Source organism: Crocodylus porosus, unplaced genomic scaffold, assembly GCF_001723895.1.
Source record: "Crocodylus porosus isolate Cpor-Errol unplaced genomic scaffold, CroPor_comp1, whole genome shotgun sequence".
In the NCBI taxonomy this organism is placed as follows: Eukaryota; Metazoa; Chordata; order Crocodylia; family Crocodylidae; genus Crocodylus; species Crocodylus porosus.
Genome location: NW_017728924.1, coordinates 16,423,943 through 16,450,005, shown reverse-complemented (window position 1 = coordinate 16,450,005; position 26,063 = coordinate 16,423,943). Strand labels below are relative to the sequence as shown.

General features: G+C 42.0%; 1 protein-coding gene across 7 annotated transcripts in view; it reads right to left on the bottom strand.

The window, feature by feature from the left end:
* Nucleotides 1-26,063, bottom strand: part of ACSL4 (acyl-CoA synthetase long-chain family member 4) — a 69,262-nt gene that overhangs the window by 35,580 nt on the left and 7,619 nt on the right. For 4 of the 7 annotated variants that reach the window (XM_019540418.1, XM_019540412.1, XM_019540414.1 and 1 more), the window contains exon 2: nucleotides 14,425-14,478. The gene's annotated coding sequence lies outside the window, so the exon portion shown is untranslated. Of the gene's footprint in view, nucleotides 1-1,207; nucleotides 1,283-14,424; nucleotides 14,479-26,063 lie in introns of all 7 variants that reach the window. The other 3 variants (XM_019540413.1, XM_019540416.1, XM_019540417.1) reach the window with 1 other exon arrangement.

Below are 26,063 nucleotides of genomic sequence, written 5' to 3'. Positions count from 1 at the left end.
AACAAACAAACAAACAAACAAACAAACAAACAAACAAACAAACAAACAAACAAACAAACAAACAAACAAACAAACAAACAAACAAACCCCCTGCCCCCACCCAGGAGGCCCTCAGTTTTCATTACTTTTGAAAAGGTACATCCATGGAATAAAACGGCAGGCATGAGATCTCATTTTTCTACTAATTGCTCTTAGTTTCATCATCCAAGTTCAAATTAACTTTGAAGCTAAAGCTTGGGGGAAAAGGAAGCTGAGGTTATAGTGCTAGAAAAATGGAACAAAAGGGCTATTCACAGAGTACAAAAATACACTGCTCTGGAGCTCAATATTTAGATCAGAGAAAAGTAGAACCGTCTCAGTGTTTGCATATGCAATTAGAATTTCAAAGTGAAATTTAAAACCCAGCTTGGAGTGCCTTCATCTAGAAATGTGCAACTTAATTGTGAGGAGCTGCAACTTAATGGTTATTTCTACTACCAAAAGTTGTTTTTTTTAAAGCATAAAATTCAAAGAGGAAAGACTTAAAGCATACAACATATAGAAAAGTCTGTTAGTTCCTCAAATTATTTAAAAGACTCCTCTGCATGCTCATTTCCTATATAAATAATATGAAAATTAACAATAATAATAAACAATAATAATTAATAATATGAAAAATAATACAGATTTTCATTTCCCAAATTAAATCCTGGTCACACTGATGTTCAGTGGCAAAAACTCCTACCAACTTCAAAAAGGACCACAATTTCATTGTTAGCACAAACATTCAGGGTTAAAACCTTCCATAAAAAGATAATGAAACCTTGCCCCTCCTCTTCCAAGAAAGTCAAATATGAATAAAAAGTGTTTCTGGAATTTCTGCGATTCAGAGTAATTGAAACAGTTCGGAAACCAATGTAAAATATTAATAAAGTAGTTAATGAAAGCCAGTTTTACACATTAAAATTATGTAGCAATACCCTTCTTAAATTAAAGCAGACGTTATTAACTATGATCTGTTCTGAACGGAATATAATAGTTCCCCATTATCTAAATTGCCTGAATTTCTTCAAAATACTAGATCCGAGTATGTTCTTTAAAGTTAGTTTGGTTTTGAAACAAGAGACAAGAATGAAAAACTTTAGATATTGAAAAATTCCATTTGCTGGAAAGAACTGGGACTAGGTTAAGCAAACCGGGAGAGACATATACAATACAAACTACTCACCAAATTTCCTTTCAAAGTTTTAGTGCATCTCAGGCAAGCATGTACAGAGAGCTTTTAAAGGCAAAGAGGTTATGTCTAAAAAAGAAAATAAACATTGAAGAATCTTAGAATATATGGTGGGATTTAACAGTCAAGAGAAGTAAAGTTAACGGAAGTGATTCATATCTGAGATATGTCAATATTTTTAAAAGGACAAATTGTGCAAATGCTTGTACAGTTTATTCACCCTAGGGAAAAACTATACAAAACCCAGTGGCGTCACAAGCCACACAAAGCCATGAACAATCTAATGAGGGCTTTACAGGATATGAACGGATTTTAGAAGTATTACAATACCAATGAATAATTGGTTTGGTCAGAAAAGTAATAAGACACCCCCAGGTAGATAAAAGTCACACAGATTTTAGCATGCAAGTATGCTCAGCACCTTATATTAATCCTCAGCAGTACAGGAGTCTTCACAAGTAAAGAAGCCAGTGCTAGTGGATCCTGATACAGGCTCAAAACTTATGTTTGTCAGTGAAACAGGTTAGGTGCCCAAGGGCCGCTGCAAGGACTCCGACAGGCCCCCTCATCCCTGTTGGTCTCTCTCTGCCCCATCTCTCAAGGCCTTGCTTTGCCGCTGTCTTGATGGAAACTTGTAAAGGGAAGCTGCTCTCAGAGACTGATGAGCCTCAGGCACTCTTTCTCTAGCTCTACATGCCTTTAACAGGTTAAATTCACGACTTCTAGCCACCCCCATAGTCACAGGTGTTGTGTCAATCAGGTGAGACCCTTGTCCCCCAGTCACCAGGCCACCCCTTTATCCCCTTGTGGGACTTCAGCCTTCCTGGCTTCTGCTCCTCTACTCTGGCTGCTCCTTTAGCCGAGGCCTGCTGTTCTGAACCTGGCTTCCAGGCTCCAGCCCCCAAGCTGTACCCTCTGATAAGCTCTGGGGCCTCTTTCAATACATCCTGGTCCCACCTGGCACCTGGCCCCCCTGGCCAACCCCGCACTGGGCACCAGACTATTTCCCCATGTACCTAGTCCCTCTTGAGCTCAAGCTCTCTCTGTGGGCCCCAGGCCTATGTCCTCCAAGGCCTGCTCCACCCACCTCAAGGGGCTCAGGGTCTCTCTCCACCCACCTCAAGGGGCTCATCAGTCCCTTCCGCAACTACCAGTAAAAACAGTAACCCCAGTAGTAAGCCCTCTGAAAGACACCACTAAACCTGCTCTGGGTCCAACCCTAAATAGCAGCTGCCTGCCTGGGCCCCTCTTTACCCCAGATAGTAATTCCCCTGTTCCCAGGCCTGCAGAGCTGCTTACCCCTGCTCTAATGTTAACCCAGGAGCCCTGCTATCAGCAGCTGCTCTCCAGGCTAAACTGCCTGCTCTGGCTCAGGCCCTGGGCTTATATGGCTCAGGCCCACTGGGTTATACGACTCCCATTAGCCAACCTGACTACAGGGCTGTTCCTTAACTCCTTGCTCTGCTGGCAGCCTGAGCCACAGCTACAAAAAACACCTCTGCTCTTAAAAGGGTCCACACACCCCTTTCCTGTACCCAGGTATTGGGTTTCCTGATCTCCAATACTATTCGTTTCACCAGAAGAGAGTTCCTGTAGTTTAAGGTGGTTGCAACTAAGTTAATGGCTAATCATTAATGGTGTTCATGGATTTGCCCAATTATGTTAAGAAATAACTCCATATCAAGTTGGTTTCAAGCAGTATTATTTATTCCTAACTGCCCATTATGTAGCACTTAGTGACAGTACAAGTGTTAACTACTTTTGGAAATTTTAATGCTTTAAACAAGGGGTGATCAACCCACAGCACATGTGCCAAAAGTGACACAGGCAGCCTCCATGTTAGGCACACAGCAGATGGGACAGGGAGCAGAAAGCAGTTCAGACTGTGAAGGGGGTTCAAGTATCACACATTGGGTTTAGGGCTTGCCTTGTAGCATGCCTACTAAAAAGGCTGGGCCCCGCTGCTTCAAACCATGTAGTGCACCTATTGGGACACCCTCCAAAAAATTAAATCTTTAGAAGTTCTGTACCCATTTTCTGCACCCGTGACCAATACACTGAAACCAAACCAACTTTTCACACCGAGGTGAAGGTTATTCCCCCCTCACTTTAACTAGAAGGATAACCACAACAACCTTAGCACAAGGTAAGGCAAATGTTTGCCCCAAAGGAAACAAGTGCTGTCATGTGCTCCAAACAGTGTCAGCTCCAGCAAAGGAAGCAAGAGCTCCACAACTAGGGGCTCTGTACTGAGGATAACTTTAAACTGGGAAAGTATCTTCTGCAAATGCACCTCTATCCTCCTCTCCCCAGTTAAACTTTTCCACTTTAATGCCTAAGATAGCACTTCACTAGTTGTAAATCTGCACCATTGGATTTTCACTGCTGCTTGTCCAATAAGGGAAATCCAAGGGAAAATGTTGGGACAGGGCTTTAAGTCAGGTGTCTCAGGTTATAAAATAGTACTGAGATCCCTAGTTTTCAGGATGTCTAATGGTGTCATCCAGGCAGCTGTCACCAGTCCTTAAAACAGTTGGATTCAGTGGGATGCACCCATCTTGCCTTAAAGATATCTGGCAGCTAAATCAATGGGGTTAGCTGAAGCGAGCAGAAAGAGACAAAACCCCCTACATTTATTTCAGCAACAAATCACCACAACCACCACCACTTTCTCCAGCCTTCCAAGGCTCGTGAGAAACTAAATCTAGACAAGCAGGTGCAATTTCTGTTCCTTAAAAACACAAAAACCCCTGCCCAGTTTAAAAACAGTCTAGCAAACGTTACTGTTACCCTGATCCAAGCTATACTAAAATCTCCCTCTCTTGGTAAAGACTCTGTAGTAAATAAATGGATCAGTAACCCTGTCACTGCCAGATACAGAGGAAAAATACTATGGGGGTAAGCAGTCAGGCGAGATGTTTTGGTGGAAAAGAGTCCATCATGCTCATGTCACATCTTTGCTCAGTATTATTTCTATAGGAGACAAGAGAGAAGAAAACAACTCTCCAGTAGACTCCAATAGACAAAACATTTGGGTTTCTTTTGTATTCACTTTATTATTACATTCCCATTTCTGCCCAAATTTCAAGAGGGGCTCAGAATCAGAGTTGAGGGGAGGGATTTCACAAGATAGTTTTTTTAAACACAGTCATAGTACTGCAAAGAGCAATGCTGTGCATGTTTATCAAGGCTATGCCGTATCACTCTTTTTTGAATTACCATCTGTTAATAGTATTACAACCGGGAGGGTATGCCACCAATCAGAATATGCAATATGATATTTGTAGTTTTGCCTGGGGTGATTATGAATGAAAATGCAAGATTAGAATTTCTTTTCTATAAGCAAAGTAATCCTTTTCTATAAAGAAACTAATATCCCCCACTATTTGCCTACTTACATAAGATATTTTACCTGGGAATGAAAAATACATAAAGGTGGTAGCTTATAAAATAAGCTATAGATGTGTTCACAGGTTGTAAGACCCGTTTTCATATGAAACATGAGGATTTGTTAATTGTCTCTTTGGAACAGAGTATAAAGCCTCCTTTTTACATTCAGTCACCAAAATTATACAGGGAAAATTTGAGAACATTTAGACCTCTCAAGTGTTTCATTTTCCTTACCAGCACCTACTCATTTCCAAGACCTTTTAGTGCATCCGTCTTTCAGGGTATATACTTTGCTAACAGGTCTTTACTTCTACCTATACAAAAATCAATTTGATCTTAAATCTACAACTTCATTTCCCATGTCTAGTCTTGTTCCAATTTTCAGACACCAGTAAGAAAGCATCAAGAAGATAGTAATGCTAAATTAACATGCACATACCCTATCAGAGAAAACCAAAGAAGTAGAAAGGAGATGGAGAGCAACCTCAATGCATGGTACCTGAACATTCAGTCAAGTACTAGTCTGCAAATGCGCAGCTTCATACTATTAAAATGTCATACCATTTCTATTACTCCAGTACATAAGCTTATTTAGTTTTTATATAATAATCCAGTCCTCTTCAGCATTGACAACACTTCCTACTGGTGCACTCTTTATGAATTTCATAAGTACACGTTGATTCTTGCACCTGGGTCATTAATGAAAATAATGACCAAGACAGATCCCCAGGTAACACCACCAATCTGTCTGGTTTGATATACAACCTGATATTTCCAGACTGTAGTCTCTTCTTTAATCTGTTCCTTACCTACCCTACATTTATTGTATTTATCCCCAGATTTGCCAATACTTTCCTGAGAGGCATGATGTCAAATGCTTTGCTTAAGTAGAAAACGAGAGACTAGGTCTACCACAAGCAAGAGCCAGAAGTCAGATATTCTGACTATCCTAGAAAGATATTCGATTTATCTGACATGATCTTTCTTGAATAAAACATGTATTTTATCCCATTTCCTTTCATATCCATTATTATCCTTTCCTTTAAAATCTGTTTTAAACCTTTCATCACATTAAAAGTCAGACTAAAGAGCAGCTATCTAGGTGTGGCTGCACCTCCCCACCCCACTTTTTTTTTTTTAAATACATAGGCAACTTTTTGGGAGTAGCACCATGCAATGGGAAGAGAGAGAATTGACAGATTCAGTGAAAATCTTTACTGCTGGGGTTGCAATATCATGTCCTAGTTTTTTGGGGGTATTAACTCTATGCATCAAACTACCGATGGGTGGCAGCCATTAAATAATCTACCACTTCATCCACATCATCTCACTAGAGTTTAGGACTGATGTCCCCAGCAGTTTACAATCCAGACAGAAAGAACAGTAAGAACTGTGGAGAAAGAAGAAAGTGTCAGCAAGTGGCATTTTTGCCCAAAAAAGCATTTATTCTGCAGTGGACCCTACTTAACAACGGTCCTAGATCTTGTCTTCTTTTCTACCTTCCACCCCCACCACTCACAGATCAACAAATGGAGGAATTCAAGGACCCCATGGTGTGTGCGAGATGTTAGTCCAGAGAAGCAACAAAATGCATGGCACACTGGGCTAATATTTTGGGGAAAGAGTTAAGACTTCTGCTGCAGTCTGAAATACAGAGATACCACATAACATGAAGATTGCTCTTGTTTCCAGAGGGTAGAAAGACAGATTGTTTTGTTGCTGCAGAGACAGAATGAGCACCTTAGGGATCATAATACAGTTTGTAGACTAGGCATTTAAATTAGGGAGGTGGGGTTGGGGAAGGGGAGGAACAAGACCTCTGACTAAGTAATCTACCACAGCCTTTTGTACAAAACTGTCATTGAGTTTGGTATTTAGCACCAAAGAGGAGCAGCAAGCAAAGAAGCCACCAAATCGCCAAAGAGGAAGAAAACTAATGAAAGGTTATGGTCAAATTGGACATTTTTGTCTTAACATGAGGAAGAAAAAGAATATCTATATGGGATTAATTTTCACATGACCACCTGGAAAAATAAATTGTATCCACTAAACAGCTAGGTATCTGTTCTAGTAACTGTAAGAAAAGGTATTACACAAGCTGTTAGGAAAAAGAAAAACCCCCCACCACATTTACTTCAATAGAGCATCTATGCTGAATGTAAAACCTGAGATCTAGGGTTCTTCTGTACCATTTCTTGGTGAAGATGGTAGATGTAGAAAAATTTTTACCAGCATGGGTGACAGCAACCATAACATGAATGTTTTCAGTAGTTCAGCTAAAGGGACTACCATAACCAAAACTCACAATATGCTTACACCATTTTTAGGAGGTGAAGGTTCTCCCTCAAGATACAGGAGCTGCCCTCCCTATCTACGTTAGATTGGTGGGGCTAAGAAAAAAAACCACGATTACCCTGCTATGCAACTGGAAAAATAAATAAAAAATAATAATAATAATAATAATAATAATAATATCAAAAGAGAGAGGAGTACTGGGCAGATGGATTCTTAGAACAGGAACCTCAAGCAGAGTCCTTCTAGGAATCACATGCCCACTATTCGTGCAGCATTGCAAACAGACTTCCTGCACTCAGATACTTCACATAATTCAGTGCTCAGATGGAGTTCCTACAGAATTACTGCTGTAAACGACTTCCCCTTAAAAATGTATTTTATATGCAGACTCAGCATTGCAAGAAGGAGGTTTAAAGTCTAAGTTGTTTCTGGGAAGTCTTGCTATAGCTCTATTCATCTGCTGAGCAGGAAATACAAAACTGATTAGTATAGTATAGATTAAGATATACTAGGAAAGTTGTAGACCAGAGGTCAGCAACCCCTGGCACACATGCCACAGCATGGGATGCAAGGATATTTAGCCTGACACACCATAGCTGGCCCAGGCTCTGGGCAACTGTTACCAGCCACAGAGCCCAGGCTATTCACAGCAGGCAGCTGGGAGGCTGCAAGCCCTGCTGAAAGCAGCCTGGGTAGCTGCCCAGAGCCTGGGCTAACTGTGGCAAGCAGCTGGGAGGCTGGAAAACAGCTGCAGTGGGGTCCAGAGCCCCAGCACAGGCTCTGTGGTAATGGTGGCTGCATGTGCACCACAGGGCAAATGGCAGGGAAGGGGCTGGGGCAGCACAACCTGACTCCTTCCCTACTGTTTGCCCAAGACGCGCATGCAGCTGCTGCAGATCGCAGCTGGAGCTCCAGACCCTGGCGCAGCTGTTTGCAGCCTCCCAGCTACCTACCAGTTGGCCCAGGCTCTGGGCAGCTACAGTAGGCAGCAGGCAGGCTGTAAACAGCTGCACCAGGGTCCAGAGCCCAACCAGGCTACCTGGCAGTGACAGCTGCATGTGTGCCTCTGGGCAAACAGGGAAGGGGCTGGAGCAGCACAACCCCCACCTCTCTCCCAGCATCCACCTAGAGGTGCACATGTACCTGCTGCCAGCAAGGAGTACTGGGCCCCTTGAAGATCCCCTGCCATCTGCCCCAGCACACCAAGTTGAGGCATACAACTTTTCTAAGAGGTATATTCGTAATACAGTTGTGAGGTTGGTTAGTTATTATTGCAGACAGATGTTTGGAGATTAGCAAAGTGCATTAAGTAATGGCAGGGAGGTTGTTCAATTCCAGGCACAAATCTGTTAAAATACAATTCCATCAGCTACTTGGTCTTCTAGGGTTTAAATAAAGAACAGCCAACTCCTTAAAAATGTTGTTTAGAAAATAACTCCACTTGTATTCAGAGCACTTTCAACATAAAGAACATTTGCAGGAAAACAGGATCTGCTCAGAGTACTCAGAAGTCATAATCCTACTAATCCTTTTAGCAGCCATCAGCTGTAGTGTCAGTGGATTATGACATCAAATAAGAAAATAGGGAGTAGCTTAAAAACTCAAAGATCTCATGTTTAGTTATAAAGATGAGGAGAAGAAATATAGACAAAGTTGTTTTTGATTCTGTGTGTGCTGCAGGCCAGAACAACCCAGCTCTGGTCCAATGCAGGCCAGGTGGCTTCAGTGGTGGGGCAGGGGCTTTGACCATGCCTGCACCAGAGCCAAGAAGCTGCGCCTGTGCTGCTGCTGCTTCTCCTAGCCCCTATTCCTTAGCTGCAGAGCAGGCTTAATTTCCAGCTGTTCAGGAGTTGTGCCAACCCTGTCCGCTGCTTCTCCCCACTCCCCACACCACCTGCTGGAAGCTGTCCTGACCTAGCACAGCTCCCCACTGGCTGGGAGTCTTCATTTACCATTCTACAGGCCCAGGACTTGTGAAACAAGATATGCTTTCCTTCTGTACTCTAGGGTCAAGCTGATGATACCACACGCATGTCAATGGAAACTGTACTTATTCAACGAGCCAAGAAGCTCATTGATTAAATTGTTTGAACTCTATAAAAATTTTAAAAATATACGATTTGCTAAGCTGTGGTTCCCGACTTCAATGTGTCACCTGGCAGGTGTTTTAAAACACTTCTATGTTTCTAATTCACTCATTGTAAAAAACAGGCAAAACATTCCCAAAACAAGATTGGAAAATTATTACTAAATAAAGGGAGAAAAGGCAGGGAAAAGTGAAGACTGAATCCATCTGTACAATATGTTCATGCACCAGACTCTTGGAAAGTAACGTTGTGTGTGCATATCTGTCTCCTGGTAACCTACTTCCTCAGGAAAGAAAACAATATCAGCATTGTCCTACAATAACTTTTGGCCAAGAGGGCAATTCATACTACAGTAAATCTCTGTTATCTGGTACTTCACCAACCAGAATACCTTATTAACTGGAATTTCAGTGCTGCACCGTGCCACTTTGCCTCCTGCTGCACCGCTTTCAGCGGCGGGATGCACACAGCTGCGCTGTGCCACTTTGCCTCCTGCTGCATGGGGGGGCGGGAGAAAGCTCACACACGGCAGCCGCCACCACCACCCACTAGCCTGTGCTGTCACCACTGTGTGAGGCCACCCTTGCTCCACATTTGGACGGAAACCCTGTACCTCAGGTAACTGGCACTTTTAGCTTACCAGCACCCCCCACCCCCGTTCCTCACTCATGCTGGATAACAGGGATTTTACTGTAGTAAATTAGAAAATAAGAATGTGCACAGTTAAAGGGTAGATGCTTGCTGAGTAGCTATGTATGTAATGTGTACCACTAAACCCTCTACATACCCTGAATCTTTTAATAGAGTATGTGAGTAACAGCAGTAATAAAGTTCACACAGTAAATGTGCCCTACCAACAACTCCTTTTACTCCAGAAAAAAGGACTGTTTGTTTCTTAATTACCCAATTCCCTTTCAGTCTGCCTTACTCATTTGCAACTAAAAGCCATGACCACTGGCGCATAAGTTACTACTGACAAAACTTAAAGTAGTGAACAGCATGTACTGTATTAAATGGGACATCTGGTTGTCTGGTATTACCAATATTCAATTTCACATTATAAAAAGATGCTCTGACACTCTTCTTACCCTTTAAGCACATCAGTCACCAAAAAAGTATGTCAGTCTTGGATTTGCATTGTTTCCCATCTTCTGATATCAGGTATCGAGTTTGACAGTAAAATGATCGTTTCATTTTTACAGGAAGTCAGACTCCTTAATTTCCATATTTCCTACACAAACCATTTTATTTAAAAAAAGTGCTCTGCAAAATTCTCTATTAAACAGAGCCAGAAATCGCAACTTCAACAAGATAAATAATTTAGGATTATATTGGTTAGTCTTTGTTTCCCCAGGTAAAGTTATTTTCAAGGAATAGCTATAGAAGTCTTGGGGGGGGAGGGGAGGAGGAAGGCAGAGGGGAACATCCATGCATGACCCTTCAAGCTACTGAACCGCTCTAAAAACTACAGGTTCCTCAGCTCCATAAAAATTCAGTGGTCTTGCACTATAATGGTGTTCCATCTGCCCGAAAAGAAATACAAAATTTCTATCCCTTCTGGGATATAGGGTTTCTCCCTTCCTACTACTGGATCTAATCATCCCTCTCACCTGTGCTGTAGAACTGCATAAAATTGAAAGTAACATTTTATGTGGAATTCCAAAAAAATAATCAGTACTTGTGTAAAGGATACAGTATTAAATGTTATGTCATTTAAAGGACAGGTTTCAAGAGAGGCGTCTCCTGAACAAGGGTCATTTGAGATAGAAGCCCCTAGTATTTCAAGTGCATCTAAAACAGGGGCAGGCAATTATTTCAGCCGCACGGCTGTTTACTGTATTTTGGTGAGCTGTCAAGGACCACAAGGGTAGCTCTGTCCCTCGACAAGTTGTTCAGAGTACACACACGATGTAGCTCAGCATACTGGCCTTCCCTTTGTTTTAAAAGTAAAGGACAGAAAGCTATACAGAAACAGAGTAAGACAGAAATAACTGAAACCTGTATTCATCTGACATTTTAGATTTTACATGCCCAATGCCTACATAAAATATGGCTCAAAGTTTCTGTAAGAATTTCCTAACTTTTGTTCACATCTCACTCACATCTCACTCATAGTACTCCCGGAACAGCAGACCGAGACACCTGTTTCTTTTAGTGGGACCAGTAGGTTGATCAGGGAACTGGATGAGAGAGAGACAGAGAGAGAGAGAGAGAGAGACAGACAACATCAGTAGCTGCGGCAAATGAACAATGCTGCAACAATTCTTTGAATTTAAAAGCATCTTAAAAAGAAAGGAAAGTTACCAATCAAACAGTAGTATTCTTCTTTTATATACAAAAAATGCAGGAAACATTCTTCCCCGCCCCCATTTAACAGCTAAAACAAAAATCAAAAGCCAGACCTAGAGGTTGCTAAACCTCTTGACCACCATAAAGATAAAGTTGCTTCCTTCAAGGCAACCTGAAGTTTTGAGGCTATTTCATATCCATTACCTTCAATGGTTAGGAACAAGTGAGAAACTAGTACATCACTAGAGACATGAAGGGAAGAATTTTAAAGGGAAAAAAATGGAACTACTGAAAGAGTAAAGTTTTAAGGGGTAAACTTGTGAAAACAAGTTTGTCACTTCCTTTGATTTACAGCCACAAACCATGCCTGCAGAAGAAAATATAGGCTGGCAGACATCTACAGCTGGTCCAACCGTGGTATAAAACAGCTCTTGCTAAAAAAGCAAAGGTGTGCAATGGCTGAGTAACCACATAAGTCACCACCAGACTCTAATGCAGGGATGGGCAAAGTGTCCCACAGGCCAGATTTGGACCTCCAATTGATTGTACCTGGCCTGTGGCTGCCCCTGCCAGTGCTCCACATGGAGTCAAATCCCACCTGCTCTATGCCAGTCCCACCCACATCCACCCTGCAACCACTAACAACATTGCACCAGCCCTGGCCAGGACCCACTGATTACTAGTGTCAGGAGCAGCCCTGCTATCTGGGTACTGTTTGGCACACCCACCCTACCGCCTCCAGCATCTCCTCCTTGTCCTGTCCCTACTGCACTGCTCCAGGCAACAGGTAACATGAAGACGTGGCAGGAGCCACAGGAACATGTGCCAGGCATGACACACCCAACCAGGAAGGGAAGGAAGCTGCCTTCCACACACTGCACTCCTCTCACCATTCTCCACCACCCCCACCACCGCACAGACAGTATACAAGAGTAGGACTTTATTTACCAAAATAATTGCTGTCCTGATTTTTATGCTTTGAGTAGTACATGTAGAGTTGATTTGCATAATAGCTCAAAATAAAGTTAAAATGTTGTAGTAGAAGTTTGGTTTTTATTATATGGTTTTATTTAAATCTATAATTTGTTACATGCACCACATGTAGTATGGGTCTTGGAGCTGCCAGGGAAGGCAGTGAAGTGTCTGCAGCACAGTGCCCAAAGCATGTGCATACCATCTGGCCAGGGTGGGCACTATGTGTAGTATAGCACTCACTCCAGCCAGTATGGCATCCATGGTATGTTCTCCCAGCTGGATTGTGCTAAACATGGTACCCGTCCTAGCCATTCCAGAATCCACACTGCATGTGGGGGAGGGGGAGGGACCTAATCCCACCCACAGACTGGCCCTGCATTCACCTGAAATTAAGAAGCTTGTGGCAGGGCACTGTTTGTGCCTGCCACTTTAAGGGCCTGAAGACAGCAGCCAGCAGGTGTCTGATTAGGGCAGCCATTTTGGATTCAGGGCTGCCCATATAAACAAGGCATTTCGCTGCTGGAATGAGGGCAACATTGCCTGGCTGCAGGTATCAACTGAGGTATGGGAGGAGCTGTAGGGAATGGTCAGGAGGCTCCTGGTCCTGGGAATGACCTAGAACTGCACCCTGCCAGGAGTGGGTGGCCTGGTGGGGCTCCCAGTGACATGGGAGCCCCCAGGAAATGCCAGGCCAGTTACCACCCTGGTGGAAGGTGGGTCAGGGAGCCTTAACCCCAGCTCCCATAACTAGGTGGGTTACCCCCTTGTAGGGTCTGGAAGATAGACACCAGCAAGAGAGCAGGGCCATAGACGCAAACCTGTCTTGACATCCCCCAACTAGTCCATGCTGGAGCCAGGACAGGAAGGGTCGAAGGGCAAGGACCCACCGCAATGGACACCCAGAGCTGAGGGCCTGGGGTTCTGACTGGCCTGGAGGTGGGCCAGGGCCAGTAGAGCCAGGTCCTGGGGGGACCACACTCATAAGGGGGAAGCAGCTCAGGGAGTTATGCAGCCTGGAATGAAGGTGGAATAGGCTGCCTGAATGGAGGGATCAAGGCAGGGTTCAAATACTAGGATTCTGGGGCCCAGTGTGGGGTTGGTGAAGTGGATAACAGCTAGATGCCAACTGCGAGGCTTGGGCTGCGGTGTAGGGGAGGAATGGAGCCGCAGATAGTGTCCCCTGGCATCAGGACAAGAAATGGGCAGCCTCTCACTTAATTAACAACAATTAATTATCATCAAGGCATGGTGGATGAGAAGGCAGGCAGTTAGCCCAGAAACAGGTGGGCAGGCCACAGGAAAAAAAAAAACGGTCCCGAGAAGGCCCCCTATTACAAAGCTATACAATTATAATGTTTCCATTTCCACCCAGGCTAAAGGTTCCTATGAGCTGGAAGCAGCAAATCAGAACACTGACTTTATTTGATAATAAAGCTCAAGTGCAATAGTCTTCCCAGAAGTATGCATCAGAAATTCTTGTGTTCAGGGTATCCCTGAAATTATCATTTTCTGAGATGAACACTTCTAAGCATGACATTTCTGCAGTTCCACTTCAACCCAAAACAGCTCTGCCCAGTCAGTTTACCATTCCTAGATACCCATACTTTCCCTTTGCAGAGTGCTTCATCTCCTTCGTAACCAGAAATCAGAAGTGGAAACCATGGGTGCCTATAGACATGCTGGGAGGCTCGTCTGACATGCTGTAATTACAGCGTATTAGAGCAGATTCAAAAAAATCAAGTCTGCTCCCCTACTGCACATGTAAAAAAAACAGCCCATGATCTATTTTATCAAAACTGGATTTGGTTTTCACTGTAATGATTACTTAATTTGTTGGTATGAGGCACATAGTATTTTTTTTTTTTTGCCAAAGATGAAGTATTTAAAAAAGAAAACCCTAAAATTCAGTCTATACAAACATTTTTTTCTAACTTCAGAGTGCTTACAGCTCACATTTCAGTTCCAATGACTCCATAATTATTCATGAGGTTAGAGAGTTAATGTTTATTAAAATTCTATACAGGCAATTAAAAAGAGCTCATGAAGAGCCACTGGCTAGTGTTAATCTTCTTATATGTGACCTCTATTGCAAATAAGTAACAGTTTTTATTTTACAATGAGCCATTCACACTCAAAAAGGTATGTGGAAAAGTATACAATCAAATTATAACCGACCTTTTCTGTGACTGTGTGAAAGGCTGCTTGACAGGAAGGCAATTTCAAAAGAGTCTAAAAGGAAGAAGATAGGAAATGGTGAAAGTATGCACAATTTACAGATTATGACTACATCTAAACAGGTATGGTCTAAACACAGACAACAACTTACCCCATTACCTGGATTAGCTTTTGTGACCCTTATTGTGCTTATGAGTTTCTTCAGTCCACAAAAAAGTGTGCTCTATTGTGGCTAGTCTATGAAGTGCATATGTGCCCTGATTTCTATTTGACTTCAGACTAGCATGGTTAACCATGTTCCCCTGGTTTGCCTGTCCAAGAACTGCCTCCCCCCAGTCTGTTGTATTCAAATCACCCTCTCCATTTTACACGCTACTCTGTGCACGTCCTCTCACCGCACCTGATGAAGCGAGCTTGGGTTCAGCTTATGCTCTGGTCTCCCCTCTCTCTTTGGTTTAGTAAGTCTATAAAAGTCTACCCTGCCTTCTGCCACATTTAAACAAGCCTTCTGGATAGTAAACCATTTCTTGGATTACTTAAATTTGAGCTGTCAACAACCTACTGGTAAATCACAATATCTCCAGGTGCACAATGCACTCCATCTTAAAAAGGAGTGCACTGACCTTTCACTTAAAAAAAAACAAAACAAAACAAAAACAAAAACAAAAAAACCCAAACAAACAAACAACCCAAAAAACCACCAAACAAAAACATCACAGTTTATAACACATTACACTCCCATTCTTGGATTTTATGCAAATGTTATACCTTGTGTACCCTCAAATATTCAAATCCTAGAACATATTCCACATTTCAAGGTGTTGCCAATGATAAAAGATTTCAAATGTAGTCTCCAATTAAATTAGTGCTATACTATATATTAGGGCTGTGCAAAGCTTCAGGTGCCGATTTGATTCAGAGGAGATTTGGCCCTATTCAGCAGCCAAATCCAAATCAAGTCAGGGGACTGATTAAAAGGTGTGAAGCTCTCAGAAGCAATTCAGAAAGCTTCAAAGATTCGGGCAGTTCCCACCCGCTGCAACAGGGAGCTGGAGCTGGACCCAGACCCAGACTCCATGCTGGAAAGTAGGGGGCAGGGGAGGGGAGGCTAGAGGAGGAAGAGGAGGGAGGAAACCATGGGGGGGCCCTGCCATGGCCCATCCCCTGCCTACTCCCTCAGTCCCCCCTAGCACCCCATGGGGGGGCTTGTGGCAGAGCCCCCCATGCAGCATAGGTCAGTGGGAGGTAGTGGGGATTGTCCCCCACCCCGACCACCTCGCAGCACCTGATGAGTGGGGGATTTTTTTATTTTATTTATTTTCAAAGAACTGGGAGCTAGAGCCAGACCTGGCTGGGAGAGCAGGTGGGGACGGTGCTTGTGCGATTTCAGTGATTCAGCTGATTCGGCAGCAGCTGGATCTCCAAATCAGATTTGGCTGAATTGATTTGGGACAGTGATTCAAAAAAAAAAAATCACCAAATTGAATCACTGTCCCCCCCCAAAAAATCAGCCGAATCTGAAGCGAATATTAGCCACTCCACACAGGCCTTACACATATAAAACTTTTACAACCACTTCAAAATATTGGGTTGCTACAACCTTTTGCTTTGCTCCCAAATGAAAAGTTTACTGCATTTAAAGGGAACTAAGCTGAATTTTAAACTGAAAACGTGAACTGGAACAACTTCCTGGGGTCTGTTTTATGTTCACAAACAGCAACTACATTTCACTGCTTTATGCAAGAAGCCAAATGAAGACACCATCACTTCCCCATCAGACGTGTACCTCGCCTTTGCCCACAAGTGGATCCTAGGAAGGATTTTTCATCATTGGGCCTCTCTCCTTCAGGTATACAGTGTACATATACAAACAAAGTAAAGATCCAACTGGATAAAACTCAGTCAATTAAAAAAAGGGGGGAGGAGGGGAAGCAAGCAACAGGCTACTGATTTTTTGGCGTTACCTAAAATACCCTGAAAAAGCATTCTCTTGTCCTTGCTTTAGCATTTTCTGTAGTTTCCTTTATGTAAAATATATGCTTAAGACCCAAAGGCAGCAGTCCCCTGAACACAATAGTTTTGAAATTGGAATCCACACACCAGTTGTCAAGAGTCCCAGATTCTTTTCGGACCTTTTCTATACCTGAACTATTTGGGTAAGTTATGCTCCCTTCATTTATGCTGCTGAGAACACTGACCACCACCAACATTACAAGTCTGAACTAAAGTTTTCAAAATGCTCCATTTTTAAGTCCCATTTTATTTAAGGAAACTAACCAAACCAGTCATTCCTGCTAGAGGCAAGCAACGGGATATTATTAAAACACAGACCAACAACAGGAAATCTAGTCAGAAAGATTCATAGTTTAGGCTTATAAAAAGGCAAACACTGTAGACTACTATTGAAGTAACTGTCCAACAACTTAAGCATATGTGATCCGAGTCATGAAATACCCAATGGAAGTATCAAAAGATACCACTGTTATACAGGTTGGCTACTCTTTACTCTTTTCTGAGGCGTAAGCCTACTATACAATCTCAATGAACAAAAATAAATTTGTTCCACCTTCCAGCTGTTTTGCTTCCTCATGCAGATATATTTAAACAATTCAGAAATTACTGGGAGAGAGTTGTTTAAACATGCAATAGCCCATAACATGCAAAAATCTATTTGCATGTTTGTGAAAATAGGACATACAAAACCCATTTTTTAAATGTAAATGAAAGACAAATATTCAGGTTAATAATACAACTTTAGAGACACAGTGAACAAACAATTGATGCAAGAATTCTGTAGAGGACAAGGAAATAATGTAAAAACACAAGTCAGAAATATGTGTTGACACGTTCATAATGTAATGTAAAAATATTATAGACTAGTGTCAGTTTTGGTTATTGGGGAAAAAGATACAGTGCAACTTGTATCCTCACACACTTCCTTATTAGGTGGCAACTGTAAAAAACAGGAAGACAACATCAAGTATCTCCTGTTCCCTTCCCCTATCACTTCCTTACCACACATCATGCTGACCCATTGCATGCTATAGAAGTCTGAGAGGCTGAATATTATGTGAAGCACGCAACACACCTTTAAAGAGCTAAAAATGGTAATGCAAAACTACACGCTACCTGCCTTAGTTACCTGTTTTTGACTCTTTAAAAACAGGAGCCCACAGCAAGATCAGCGAAGAGATTATTATATATATATATTTTTAAAAACAGGGACACTTTATGAGATAAACAAAGGTCACAAATTTTAAACCAATCTCAATCTCAATCTGAAACAGGGGTCTGCTGGAGCAGACTCCTAAACCCATTCACTGACTTGAAATGCACATGGACACAAGAGGTCCGTGGTCCCTGGCAGGAAACTAAACTTGGAGAAACTAAGTGGCTTAGCTGTCCCTGCCCCCCACCCCTCCCAATATATTCAAACAAGTGATCACATCAATGCCCTATGACATTCAGCAAAGAAACCTTATGCAGGATATTAAAATAATGTAAGTTTCGTGGTGTGGCTGACTTGGCTGCTTATCAAAGAGCGCGAGTTATATTACAGCATCATAGAACATTTAAAGTAAGACAAGTTCTAGAAAGGTCTGGTGCAAGTTTTCAGGATTAAGCACTTTGGAACCTTACCTTAAATACAAGATTCAGGTTTCTAATCTTGTAGGCATCTTACAGAGCTAGACTTTGGTGCCCAGATACCAGATACAGTCAATACACTGTGCATATTTGATTCACATGCAATGTAAAAAACGGGGAGGGGGCAGGGAGGATATTTGGCTAGAAGTTATTTTGTTCTTAGCTACTATGCAGTTTTGCAGGAGACCAATTAGGAAACAATATTTCTGGTCTCAGATTAGCCATTGATTATTAAGCCCACTGGTTTCAGATGATCTGACCAAGATAATTAGCTCTTGGTTTATGTGCTGTGCTGTTCAAAAGAGCCTTAGAGCACGATTGTTTCTTCTGATATGTGACAATGCTTCTTTACTTAATTTCACCAACAGCATGGACTTCACTTACACATATTGCTCAAATTTTACATAGCAGTTCAGCAATTTTCTGGTACAGAAAAAACATAAAATAAATGATCATTTCCACAGCATATTCAAAATATCACAATCAGAAGGCTCCAAGACACTGAGCAGGCTTGCTAAATGATGGGCATCAGGGACTGACATTCCTTACACAGAACAGCATGCTGCATTTACTGTACTCCCATGACAAGTGCCAACTAATAAGGCTAGTTTTGTCCACACTTCCATGATCCAGCTGGCATGGCATATTTTCCTAGCTTTGTGAGAAAGGATTGCCAGCTGAGGTGGCACAAGCTCTCCTAATGCTCCCCTGACAATTCATTTGATTCAATATCAGTGTCTCAGCCACACAGCTTCCTGAATGTCATTTGTACTCTTGCTTTGAACTGAACTCTCCCACAAAGAGAAGAGCTATTCTCACTGCTTTACAAACCAGAAAGACTTTACGAGGAGTCATAGGACTTCTTTAGCCTACAGCAACTGAAATTAGATCCATCTCATTTATTATGACATCTCCATGCCTGTAGGCTTGATTAGCTTAAATAGTTCAACATCAATCTTAGTCAAAGTGGGACATCTGCATACTATGGGGAATAACCAAGTAGTTATGCAGTTGACATACTGAGCAGTTTAAAAAACGTATGAGTGTCCCCATTCATGAGTTGAGGGGGAAGGAAGGCAGAGGGTTTTTTTTGTTTGTTTGTTTTTGTTGTTTTTTAGTACCTAATTGCTGAAGGTGCTTCATGGCCATCAGCTAATGCACAATTTCTAGTGTCTGCCATGTAGGAGGGAACCAATAAAAATGTTCTTGGTATATACAAATTGCTGATAATCAGCCATATCAGCTGATGCTGATATTTAGTAACAATGCAAGGCATTTGAAAGTACAATATAAATAAACTTGGGGGGTGGGGAGGGGCACAATCCAGCAGCCTCCTGCATCAGGTATATCAGCATCCCGGTGCTTAAAAATGGTAGTGGGGGCACTTGAGCTAAAGTTTGTCAGGTGAGCTATAGTTCACACATCACTGCCACAATTTTTAACAGCAACAGAGCCAAGTGGGCCTCTACTTTTTTTGACATGTTGACAAGCTACCCAACAACTCTAATTCCCAGGATAACTTCTATACAAGTTTCACTTGTGTGATAGAGTGACTCATAATAGATTAATGTAAAACAAAATAATTCCCCCTCCACCCCACACTTTTTTCCAAAGGCCATTGTCTATATGACTTAAAGGCAGCATTCCCTAGTACACTTAGTGTCCAAGCTTGAAGCCTTTTTTGAAATATGGTCATTTTTCTTCCTCATCGACCTCTTCTGGACAAGATAGTTGTGTCATCTTCACATCAACTGTCTTGCCATGTCTCCACTGCCTAGCAACATCCTTCTCCATACCCTTCAAAAATCAAACTGCACACTGATGCCAGCTACTCATCCTATAATACAGGGGACAGGAGCAATAGTGTTCAGTAGTGTGTCCAACTGCAGTAAGTCCATTTAAAAGTTAGTAACTTAGTATGGAATTTGAGATCAATAGAAGGCTTTATAATTCAGACTGCAAATCACCTGTGTGATGAACCTGCAGCTTGATTAAAGGAGATAGTGAGTTCCCTCAGATTCTAATATGGAATGAGAAACAGTTGCTGAGAGTTTGCAAATTAATGTCTGGACTCCTTAGTGCCAATGATCCTCATAACTAGTACTGGAGTTCATGCAATTAGATTATCACGTCTTGGTCCTATTTAGGTGAAAGGATGTCCTCTTGATTCAACTCGGAGTCAGATGAGCATTCAATCATGCTGGAAAAAGAATTCTTCATTCTTAAGGGAAAAATCTTCCTTGAGGGTAGGGTTTTCAGAAAAACTCACCTAGCTCCAGACTGGATTCCTCAAGGGCAGATCGGGACCCACCTCCAGGGACAGGGCTAGTGGCATCAGCAAGCCATAGGGGTTAATGCAACCGTCACTTGCCTCCTACCACTGACATGCAGATCCAGTGGTGGGGTTCCTTACCCCAGATTTTGGCAGGGGGTCCCACTCCCATATTCCCAGCCCCTTCAGGAACCCCCCAGGCTAGATAACAGTTCCCTGGGCCAGATCTGACCTGTAGGCCATGTTTGACACTTTTACTTTAGGGAACATATTTGTACCAGACTGGGTTGCTGCTGACTCAGACAGTCTTGATGCTGGATATACTGGAATCAGTTACCTGGTTTTCAGGAGGCAAAAGACCTAAACTACAGTAGATCCCAATACAATTTCATCAACTGTAGTCCCAAACATGAGCACAAAGTTAGTAAACCCTCACTCAAGGAATGTTTATAGTTTATAAGCCACAACAGTAGCCAAAATAAGCCTGTTTTGTAACGTACACATCAACAATACAGAATTTTTCCCAATGCCAAGCACAGTCACCTTCTGAGTGTGGGCATAAAATCTTTTTGAGTGAACTGAAGATTTGTAAATTATCCAAGGCTACTAGTGTCAACAGCACAGCTGGCATTTAGAACTTTCCAGTATGAGAAGAGTTATCATCTTTCATGACCTGATCTGTCGTCACCAAGCCATTTGGTTTCCAATGAAGCAGCTGACAAACTTAATACGTAGCTGTGGGTTCTGTTCCTGTACTTGACGATGATTAAACAGAAAAAATTCAAGGGGAGGGATACTATGAAAAAAAACCAAAAAACACACAAACTTTTGGACCAGTGGATGTTCAACAGAACAGCAGAGATTGTGGTGTTAGTTCTGTTCCTACTGAGGTACATAGCAAGAATGTTTTCAGGGAGATGCCCGAGGGTGTACTTGTACTCTACCAGAACACTTGCATGCTTGTGCAGCATCTCCAACTTCCTTTTCTAGGAGGCTGATTAAGGGAGGGAGGAAGAGAAAACACATCTAGGACAGAAGAATTCGTGAGCAGAGGAATTCTCCTTAGGGCACACAAAATGAGAAAGCTGCTTCTTAGTCATCAGGAAAGGAATCTATATGGGCATGTGCTTGAACAAAGAATGGTTATTTACCTAGCCAAACGGGTTTTTAAAGGTGCACTGCCCACCCCAATTCTATTACCCACCCTAGGTTCCTATTAACTGGGAGTCCACATGTAGGATTTGTTTCAGTGACAGGACTGAGCAGAAGTTGTACCAACCCTTAAGGCCCCTGAAGGTTTTAAAGGGCACAGGAACAGGCACAGCTACTCAAAACTAACCACCTGGACATCAAAAGAATGTCAGTGGATATTAACTGGAAAAAAAGTGGTTAGTATATACCAGTAGCCTTTTTCCTTAGTGCTTGATCACACAGGATTGTTTTTTGGTGAATAGCAGGCAGTTTCTCTCCACACAAGGTAAAAGGGGGAGAAAAGGGGAGCAAATTTTACATCAAGTGATTGCAGGACACCTAGGGTCAGACCTGAAAAACTTTCACAAGAGTGATCTGATGTGAACAAATGGCCAGAGCTCTAGAGAACAGCACTACACAGGTGAGATCAGGTGAAGGAAGTAGCAGAGGATACATGAACCTATGATACTCAGTCACATGAGCCAACAGTCCTGCAGTCCTAATGAAGTAATGTCAGGGGTCTAGATTTTTCCAGGGAACCAAAAGCAGTATGCCAGACGATTCAAACCCTTTTTGCTGGGACTGGGTACTTAGTCTGCTCTCGATGTCAGGGCTATGGAAGTAAGTGAATCAGAACATGGTAGGTTCAAGTGTGTTTTTGTTGATAGGCATCACGCAAATTCAGTCTGGTAGAAGTCCATGGAGGAGCTCTAGCAAGATACATTGGTTGTCCCAATTTGCTTGCAGCAAAAGTGCAAAGTCTCAGATATATTGGAAGGCTTTGATTTTGACCTGAAAGGCTGAAGGGTTGAAACTGCCTCAGCAGCAGATAAAAATATCCAGACTCTGCTCCCACACACCAACACCAACCCTGGGCTGAGAAAGGGGACCAGTACAGCACAATTTATTCAGGACAACAGACACAGATGGACACTCACTCATGGTATGTTTCGAGTTATGACAATTCTTCTAGTGGAGGTACAGATATTTTGAGGATACTGGATCTGTGTCCTCTTGGACCTGGTGGATGCCCAGGGACCATGTGCCTTAAACATTCTAGGACTAAAGACTCCAGATCCTGGCTGTGTCTCTTTATCTCATATGCTGTTACAGTAGCTCAAAGAATGAGAAAGATGCAGGCATTGTAATGACAGATACTGTTATTCAGAAAAAAGTCCAATTTCAGCATGTGAATACATCAAGAATAGAGACTATGTTGACAAGCACTTGAAGAAGAATTCTTGTGTCAGAGTTTAAAGGGGAAGAGAACAGAAACTTAAAAAAAAAAGGTCACGTAACAAATATCCTCAATCCATACCAACCGCTCACCTAGGATCATGCATAGAATTTGTATGGGGCAAGGGCCACAGAAGTGTGGCTTATTTATAAAGATATTAAAGACATGATTATATGCTACAAGCAAGTACACTACTCCACATTTTCTGTTTTTACTATTGTGTCCTAGAACAGCTAACATTTAATATACAAAGAGTTAAAATATTTCCACACTTAATCTAGCACCTATGTCATAATAGCATCAAAATATTACTGGTAAAAGCATCTAACCTAGGAGAACTAGGGACTGGAGTTCCTTCTAACATCAATCTCACTCAAACAGCAAAATGTCATAAAAAGTAGGAATTAGTGCAGCCAGACTGCAAGACAAGTAATTCTGCCAAATATAGTCTACTAACAGTATGTCACAAAAACAGCTAATCATATCTACGCTACAACACAAGCACAAAGAAGGAAAACTAAGAAGGTCGTTGAGCACTTTCCTTGTTTTCACAATTAAAAGATGCCACTCTGCCCCTCTTTCTGCTTGTTTCTACAAAACAACCTTCAATAATGAACACACGGATGCGTGGCATTTTTTGCCATACTCTCAGTATCACTAGTTTAAATTCTGTTTTTATAATAAAAACAAATTTGCTTTAAAACTAATCAATCAGTTAAGGTTGCCAAGACTAAACACGTTAAACTTTAAAAATCAGACCAAGTTTTCCTGTGAAAGCACTGAAAAGTGTTGTGCTATTTTAAGTCTGTCCCTTATGATGTCAAATTGTTTCCAATTTAATAGACTTTCAGGAGTTCCAAATTAGTTTAATATATTTAATGGCATATATTAACATTCCTACTGTCGTAATGGTCCAATTCTTAAAATAGAGACCTTATCAGGGCACGACTGAAAAGGCATCTTTCCACACTAGGAAATTGATGAGCGAAAAAGTCACAAGGTAGAGAAGCATTACTACACTGGTTAAAATAAAACAGACAGTGCTCAAGAACAAACAAACAAACAAACAACAACAAAAATGCAAAAAACCCCTATCTATCCCCACCAATCGCATCTTTGTACAGTGTATCACTTCTTTTGTTTTTGAACCTTTGTACACTCTAGTCACAGGTGATGAGCAAAGCAGCAAATTTCCTTTTTGCTAACAAAAAGAAGTTATGCTTTACAAAATATGTAGTCAACTCTGTGAACAAGAAGATCAGTACAATTCTATTGAAGTCAATACAGCTACACAAATCTGAACTGCCCAAGATCTAGTCCCTTACATTTTCTTTGCTGAAAGCAATGGCAACGGCGTAAGACAACCCTGATATCAGATATATTTTAGTGACCCATCAATAGCCAATTCAAGACAATTATGTTTTCTCACACAACAGGCAGAACAAAGTGGAATGCACTAATACATAAAATACTATTTCTCCAAAAAGGAGGAGTGATGAATATGAAGTACCTTCAACTCGTATTGACTTACGTGGAAGTTGAGGGCATTCATCTTTATGGAGCAAGTTCTAAAGCAAGGAACTAGCATTTTATTTTGCAATGCCTTCAACTTGTATGGCTATTTTTACTAGTGCAAAATGGATGTAAAGGAGTGTTAGTTAAGCAGCATGGTGGTACTTTACTTCCACTACCCATAGCTGGCAACTGGCAGCAGTACTGAAAGTGGCAGCCAAAAAAAGGTGACTATAGAAACCATGAGACAACAGTAAATCACATGCCCCAGCCCCAGGTACCTTTTTATTAAATTAAATGTGAATTAGGTAACTATACAGACTACATCTGGGCCCAGAAGCCTCCCCCTAGTTCTTCTGAGATAAATTTTAAGATATTATTAGAAGAACTGAAAAGTTAAGGAGTAAGTACAATTTCATTAGAAAACATTTATGTACTCTTTACTGCCATGGCCAGATGTCAGACTTGATGATCTGCTCAGGTCTCTTCCGACCCTACTAACTACAAAATTAATATTAACCAGATTCGACTCCCTGAGAGAATAAATCACTCAAATAGTTTTAGTTTATGTTTCCTCAAAAGGTGTCTCAGGAATTCATTAATACATACATAAATCAGTGCTTTGGCTTCAAGTGGGCCAGAGGAGGGTATTTTAATTTTAAATTAAAAATCTAACATGAGGGTAAGAATGAGATGGAGGGGGTATTCAAAAACACATGGTTTTAGGATCCATCTCTCCAATTCTTTAGACATCATCAGGCTTTGTGAAAGCTCAGACCACAGAGTTAGCTCTCATAGGAAGGAGTATGAAAGAAGATGGCAAATGCACCCTACAGAAGGACAATAGCATTAGGGGTCTTCTACAGTGTTGAAAAGCTTGTTTTTCCCCTAAAAAGGTGAACAGCAGAATAACTACTAGCATCACTAAACAAATGAAAACAACCATAGCCAAATTAGCAGCAAAAACAAAACAAACAAACAAAAAAACAAACCAGAGTTCAGAGATGTTCAATTCACAAGGCTTGCACTCACTCCCAAAGTCTGAGAAAAAAGTAACAAATACTAATTAGATGTGACAAAATGTAACAAATACAGAATTTATAGCCCACATATGCAATTTATAAGAGACTATATAGTTGTTCTTCAGATTTAAGTTCAGATCTTACTAGTTAAGCCGCTATTTTCTAATGACGTGCAAGACTACTTATCTGCATGTTTTGCATATTCTAATATTATAAAAGGCCTAAGTATGTCCGTCTGTGTGTAACACTTTGGCTGCCAAGACAGTTAATCAGAAAGCAAATTATCAGTGCCCTACACTGATAGGGACAGACAGCAGAGCGCAGCCATGACAGTGGAAACCAAGAGGCCATAGTGCCCCCCCCCCCCGAAGTCCAGCAGAGCTGGCCTCACTCTCCTCCCCTGCTCCTTGGAGGCAGAAGAGGATGACAGGGACCAAAGAGTTGCTATAATAAGAGGTGACAGAAAGGTGGGGGCGAGGCCATCAGCACTGGCCTCGCGCCTCCCCCTCCCCTTGGATCTGCTCCTTGGAGCTGGGGGCTGATAACCCCCCCACACACACACACCCCACACCAGCCAGCAGGGTGGAGGCCACTGGTGGCTGCGCCCTGCCACCACAAGCCCCGCCATGGTCATGGGTGCCGGCTGCAGCTGAAAACAGCGGGGGCAGGTGGGAAGCAGTTTTGGCCCTGGCTGGAAGTGGTAGTGGGACAACGACCCTGGCCCTGGCCCTGGCTCCAGCCCAAAGCAGGCTGGGCTGGA